This window comes from Trachypithecus francoisi, unplaced genomic scaffold, assembly GCF_009764315.1.
Source record: "Trachypithecus francoisi isolate TF-2019V2 unplaced genomic scaffold, Tfra_2.0 Lachesis_group16, whole genome shotgun sequence".
Taxonomy (NCBI): Eukaryota; Metazoa; Chordata; class Mammalia; order Primates; family Cercopithecidae; genus Trachypithecus; species Trachypithecus francoisi.
Window position 1 is genome coordinate 78331747 of NW_022681461.1, and position 7010 is coordinate 78338756.

A 7010-nucleotide genomic window follows, 5' to 3' on the forward strand; every position below is an offset into this window, starting at 1 on the left:
AAAGTAATAACAATGACTTAGCACTGCAAGGCATTTTATTATTATGAGGTGACATCACCCCACATTGCAAGGGAAATACTGTTCTCAAGCCCCATTTTACAGCATGGAAACTGAAGCTCAGAAAAGTAAAATGATGTGCCCAACCCATAGAACCAGAACTGTTGACTTTGAGCTATATGTTCTTTCTCTTGTACTGGTGATTCATAAATCTTAGGTTGTATGCAAAAATAACCAGGAAACTGGTCAAAAACATATTGCCAGGTCACAATCCCAGAGATTGTGACTCAGTTCTTCTATTACGAAGAACAGAAATTTCCTTTTTTTTTTCTGACAGGGAGTCTCGCTCTGTCACCCAGGCTGGAGTCCATCGGTGAGATCTTGGCTCACTGCAACCTCCACCTCCCGGGTTCAAACTATTCTCCTGCCTCAGCCTCCCGAGTAGCTGGGATTGCAGGCAACTGCCACCACGACCCGCTAATTTTTTGCATTTTTAGTAAAGACGGGGTTTCACTATGTTGGCCAGTCTGGTCTCAAACTCCTGACCTCAAGCGATCTGCCCACCTCAGCCTCCCAAAGTGTTGGGATTACAGGCATGAGCCACCACACCCGACCCGGAATTTGCTTTTCAACAAGCATCCACAGTGATTCTGATCTAGGTGATCAGAAAATGACTATTCCCCTCATCCAGCAATCTCTTAAAAACACAGGTTGAATGCCCCAATCTGAAAATCCAGAATCTGAAATGCTCAAAAATCCAAAATTTTCTGAGTACCAACATGAGATAGTGACACTTTTGCTTTCTGGTGGTTCAATGTACACAAATTTTGCTTCACATACAAAATTATTGAAATATTGTATACAATTACCTTAAGGCTATTTACTGAAGGTGTATATGAAATATAAATGAATTTTTTGTTTCGATTTGTATTCCATCCCCAAGATATCTCATTACATATATGCAAATATATCAAAATCTGAAAAAACCTGAAATTCAAAACATTTCTGATCCCAGGCATTTCGGATAAGGGATACTCAACCTGTACTCACAAACAAAGGTCTTATTTCTCTAGCCTAGTGAACCCATTTGTACATTTGCCAAAGGCTGTTCTCAGTTACACTGGGCACATAAGGACGCAGGATCTGGAATTCCCAGGTTTTGCTTTGCTAACAGTTTCATTTTGCCTCCTGACAAAGCTTTATGTCCTACTGCTGACAGTGGTAAGAAGAATGTCTTTAAATCACCTGCCTGTCTGACTAGCAGTGCATGCCCTGAGGATGCAGTCAGCCTGTATCTACACCACATCATAATGAAGGTGTTGTAGGAGTAAGAGCTCTAAAGGGCTTTGGGAGAGCTGAGATCCATCCCATGGAAACCATCCTCAACTTCTTCAGCCAGAGTTGGCACCCCCAGGTATGGCTCCTATAATCTTTTGTGTACAGTTAACATATTGTTAGTTTACAAGCCTGCCTCCTGGATAAAAAGGTGTAGGAAAGAGAGGGCTGAGGAATCACACCTCACTCATCTTATCCCTCTACCCCTATACTCACCTTTAGTCACTCAGCAGATGCTAAGCGTGTGAGTCGAAGAATCAATCATTGGATGCAGAACAAACAATACCACAGCAGACTTACTCTTATTACAATGTTGAATAAAAGTTTTCTAGCTGCCTATGTCTCATTTTAGAATTCAAAGGTGGTTTGTTTCTTTTTTTAACCGTGATGGAAACATCTTTAATTTTTCTTGGAATACATTAAAAACATAAAAAAGAGCACTTCTTGTGAAGCAGAAATTATGAACAATAAAGTCTGTGGTTTGTGAGACATGAAACACCATAACTGTTTTGAAAAGATAATTTTCCTGGAAACAATATATTTGGAAACTAATTTGCTATTTCACTGACCAAACCTTGGCCCGCTAATCCCCCAGAGGAATATGGAATATGAGGCTTTGTGGTACAACCAACAACCAACATTTGACAGAGTGACTTTTCCAAGACAGATTCAGTGCACACAGTGCACAGTTCAATATTCTGATGGTGTCTTCTCATTCACTCTCTTATGGAGGGAGTATAATTCCTATTTTACAGTTATAATAACTTAGGTTCAAAAGTCACACAGCTAATAAGAGTTAGAGCTGGAATGATACAATATCTGTCCTCCCGTGATTGCTTTATTTTTCTTGGCATAATGTCCTCCAGGTTTATCCATGTCATTGCATATGAAAAGATTTCTTTCTTTTTTTAATGCTGAAAAATATTCCATTGTGTGGATTTACCACATTTTCTTTATCCATTCATTCATCAACAGACATTAAGGTTGTTTCCATATATTGGCTACTGTGAATACTATCATTTGAATGTCCCTGCCAAAATTCATGTTGAAATGTAATTGCTAGTGTAACAGTATGGAAAGGCAGAACCTTTAAGAGATGATAAGGTCATGAGGTCTCTGCCCTCATGCATGAATTAATACTGTTATCACGGGAGTGGGTTAGTTGTCAAAGGAGTAGGGTCCTGATTAAAAAAAAAAAAAAAAGATGAGTTCAGCTCACTTTTCTCTCTGTCTCGTACGTTTACTCACCATGTGATACCTCCTACCAGGGAATAACCCTCACCAGATGCTGGCACCACGCTCTTGGAATTCCCAGTCTCCAGAACTGTAAGAAATAAATTTTTCCTTTGTAAAATACCCAGTCTGTGGTATTTTGCTATAGCAGTAGAAAATAAATTAAGACAGTGAATAATGTTGTAATAAACACAGGAGGGCGAGTATCTCTTTGAGATCCTGATTTCAAATCTTTTGGATATATAGCCAGAAGTGAGGTTGCGGGTACTATAGTAGTTTTATTTTTTAATTTTTTGAGGAATCTCCATATTGTTTTCCATAATGGCTGCAACATTTCACATGCAAGATGAATAAGTTCTAGAGATCTGCTGTGCAACATAGTGCCTATAGTTAACAATACTGTATTGTAAACTTAAACATTTTGTCGAGAGGATAAATCTCATGTTAAGTGCTATTACCACTAAAAAAGTGTTGAAATGCTCACTTCAGCAGCATATATACTGAAATAGGAATGCTACAGATATTAGCCTGGTCCTTGCCCAGGGATGACATGCAAATTCATGAAGCATTCCATATTTTCCAAAAAAAAAAAAAAAAAAGCATAGGGGACACAGAAAACTTTTGGAGGTGATTGATACGGTTTGGCTGTGTCTCCACCCAAATCTCAACTTGAATTTATCTCTCAGAATTCCCACGTGTTGTGGGAGGGACCCGGAGGAGATAATGGAATCATGGGGGCCAGTCTTTTCCCTGTTGTTCTCGTGATAGTGAAACAGTCTCACGAGATCTGATGGGTTTATCAGCAGTTTCCGCTGTTGCGTCTTCCTCATTTTCTCTTGCTGCGGCCATCTAAGAAGTGCCTTTCTCCCCCCACCATGATTCTGAATCCTCCCCAGCCATGTGGAACTGTAAGTCCAATTAAACGTCTTTTTCTTCCCAGTCTCGGGTAGGTCTTTATCAGCAGCATGAAAACGGATTAATACAGTGATGGATGTTTATTACTTTGATTGTGGTGGTGGTTTCATGGGTGGATGCACACATCTAAACCCATCAAATTGCATACATTAAATATGTACAGTTTTTTCAATAGATCAATTATACCTCAAAAAGACTTTTAAAAAAGCCTAGTGAATGTTTCACAAAAATGTAAATATACTTAACATTACTGAACTGTGCACATAAAAATGGTAAAATTTATATCATGTGTTTTTCACCACCAAAAAAAAAAAGAAAAGAAGACAAAGAGAACAAGGTAGAGCTGGATTTAAACCTAGGTCCTTTTGGTCTTAGCCCTATAGACTTCCTGTAATACTCAGGCTATTTGAAGTTCAGCAGCATCATCATAAAGCACTTTCAATTAACTCTACCCTAATACAGATGATATGGTTTGGCCATGTCCCCATTCAAATCTCAAGTTGAATCTTCCGGAATTCTGAGGGACCCAGGGAAAGGTAACTGAATCACGTAGGCCGGTCTTTCCCGTGCTATTCTCATGATAGTGAATAAGTCTCACCAGATCTGATGGGTTTATTAGGGGTTTCCGCTTTTGCTTCTTCCTCATTTTCTCTTACTGCCTCGATGTAAGAAGTGCCTTTCACCTCCCGCCATGATTCTGAGGCCTCCCCAGCCAGGTGGAACTGTAAGTCTAATTAAACCTATTTTTCTTCCCAGTCTCTGGTAGGTCTTTATCAGTGGTGTGAAAATGGACTAATACACAGGGCAATGAAAATTCAGGCAGAAAAAAAATGCCTCCTCTCTTCAGTGAACCCTCTTGACCCCTTCTCCAGTCTCCCCTGCCAGAGCATTCAATCACAATTTTGCTTTTTTGAGAAAAAGTCTAAAAATGGCACACATTATAAACTGTATGAAACGTGAAATTGACTGATGGTGATGTCTTCATTATCCTGAAGCCCTAAAGAATTATGGAGCATCAGAAAGATCAGACTGTAACAAATAAACAAAATGTAGTTAAGAAATAAATTCTCGGCCGGGCGCGGTTGCTCAAGACTGTAATCCCAGCACTTTGGGAGGCCGAGACGGGCGGATCACGAGGTCAGGAGATCGAGACCATCCTGGCTAACATGGTGAAACCTCGTCTCTACTAAAAATACAAAAACTAGCTGGGCGAGGTGGAGGGCGCCTGTAGTCCCAGCTACTCGGGAGGCTGAGGCAGGAGAATGGCATAAATCCGGGAGGCGGAGCTTGCAGTGAGCTGAGATCTGGCCACTGCACTCCAGCCCGGGCGACAGAGCGAGACTCCGCCTCAAAAAAAAAAAAAAAAAGAAAGAAATTCTCATACAATAAAGTTTGGAATATGTAGAAACTAAAATAAAGAATAAAGAAAAGTGCCTATAATCTAATATCCAAAGACTGTGAAGTATTTGATTAACATTACTTAAAGATACAGATATATATTTTACATATATAATCTATATATTATTTCAAATATATAAATATGAAATCAGAGTTTGTAGCATGAAATAGTACATCTTTTTGTTTTCCACTAATATTTAAGCAGACACATTTTCTCATGTGTATTTGTCCATTTTCATACTACTGTAAAAAACTGCCCAAGACTAGGTAATTTATAAAGGAAAGGGGTTTAATTGACTCATAGTTCAGCATGGCTGGGAAGACCTCAGGAAACTTACAGTCATAGTGGAAGGCAAGGGAGGAGCAAGGCACCTTCTTCACAAGGCAGCAAGGAGAAGTGCCGAGCAAAGGGTAAAGAGCCCCTTATAAAACCATCAGATCTTGTGAGAACACATTCACTATCACAAGAACAGCATGGGGGAAACCATGATCCAGTTACCTCCACTTGGTCTCTCCCTTGAACTGTGGGGATTATGGGAATTATGGGGACTATAATTCAAGATGAGATTTGGGTAGGGACACAAAACCTAACCATATCACCATGCCTTGACACAGACTCCATGAGTTTTACTGGATGCATAATACTTTATCAAGGAAATGTTTATTTAATTAATCTTTTTAAACTACATATTTAGGTTATAACTGGTTGTTCACTTCTCTTATGGCAATTCTGTCATGAACAACTTTGAAAGTAAAGCTTTAATTAGAACATTGAGATACATCCCCAGAAATGGAGTATGAGTCTGTTAGGCATGAATATCACACAAATTGCCAAATCCTTTCTGAAATGCTGCAGTCACTTCATCTGCAGTGCATTTTCCTTCACTGTACTCAGGGTCAGCTTCATAGCAGTGCAACCTGGGCAGCCTCAGAGAACCCTCACTCAGAAGGGTTTGTTTGGTTTAATGCTTTGTTGGCATCATCATGAAATTCTTAATAGTTTGAGTTTTGAATGTGTGTTTTCTAAGCAAAGTCTGATGGAACAAGGGAACATGCAAGTTACCAGAAGAGATTCAGGCAATCTGTGTGCCCCCTGTCCCCTGCTGCCATATTCACATGGAGTGCCAACCATGCCTCATAAGCACAAAATTCCAGCAGACCCACAGTATGTAGAAGTTCAATGAAGCTCAAACAAGTACGAGGTAAGAGTATTATTTCTAGAACTAGGTAAGCCTGGGGGTCAAGGGGCTGGGGGCGCTGGCTGTTCTAAGAGACCATACTTTTTATTGGAAGCAGAATTTACTTCAGATGGCCAACAAGCCCTGTCATATGTTTTCTTGCTTGTGTTGCTTTCCTGTTTCAGGCAACCATTTAGCCTGGTTTCCTTTTAGACCATCTTTACTCATCAGTGAGCCAAAGGTAGACAGCATTGGTAGAATGTTCACATATCAAGAAGTGAATTTAAAACAACTGAGTTAGTTTTGTGCACCATTTACACTGTTCTAGTAAGAATGAAATGCATATGCATGTACAAGCTACAGAACATATAGTTCAAAGGTAATGCAAATACAAAATGTAATTTCAGTAATTCTGCACAGGAGATTGAATACTCTTTCTCAATGAATCCAATCACTTTGAGGGAGTCAGAGCAGGATTTTACTAGGAGCAATCTTCCTTCTTCCTCTTCCATACCTCCTCTAACTGCCTTCTGGCTCAACAGCAGGTTGATAGCTTTTTTTGCACAATCTAATCTGTGACAAACCACCAGGCCAGCTTCTCCAGATAGTGACAGATTAACAGCAATGTTGGTTTGAGGGCTAGTCTTTGGTAAAAGGCAACTAGGCTAACATTTCTTTATTGCCATGTGCTCTATGACTCTTAGGTTCTTTATTTACTTGCTTGCTGGTAAATTTTTACAGCCTTGTTCTGCCAAATATTGTTCTCCTTTGGATTAAGGCCTCATTTCTGAAATATAACTTTTGAACTTTGGACTGCAATAAAATTACTATTGCTATTATGAGTTGAATCTTCTTTATAAAATTACAAAGTTTTTCAGGATAGAAGGTTGGAGAACAGTTAAAAAAAAAAAAATACGAAGTTTTCCTTCTAAGGACATTATTATAGCAAGAGAT

General features: G+C 39.4%; 1 non-coding gene across 1 annotated transcript; it reads left to right on the top strand.

Moving 5' to 3' along the window:
• The first annotated feature begins 3041 nt into the window (after positions 1–3041).
• On the top strand, positions 3042–3145 carry LOC117099478. The gene has a single exon (XR_004443816.1). It is a non-coding gene; the product is annotated as a U6 spliceosomal RNA (small nuclear RNA).
• Positions 3146–7010: the final 3865 nt, after the last annotated feature.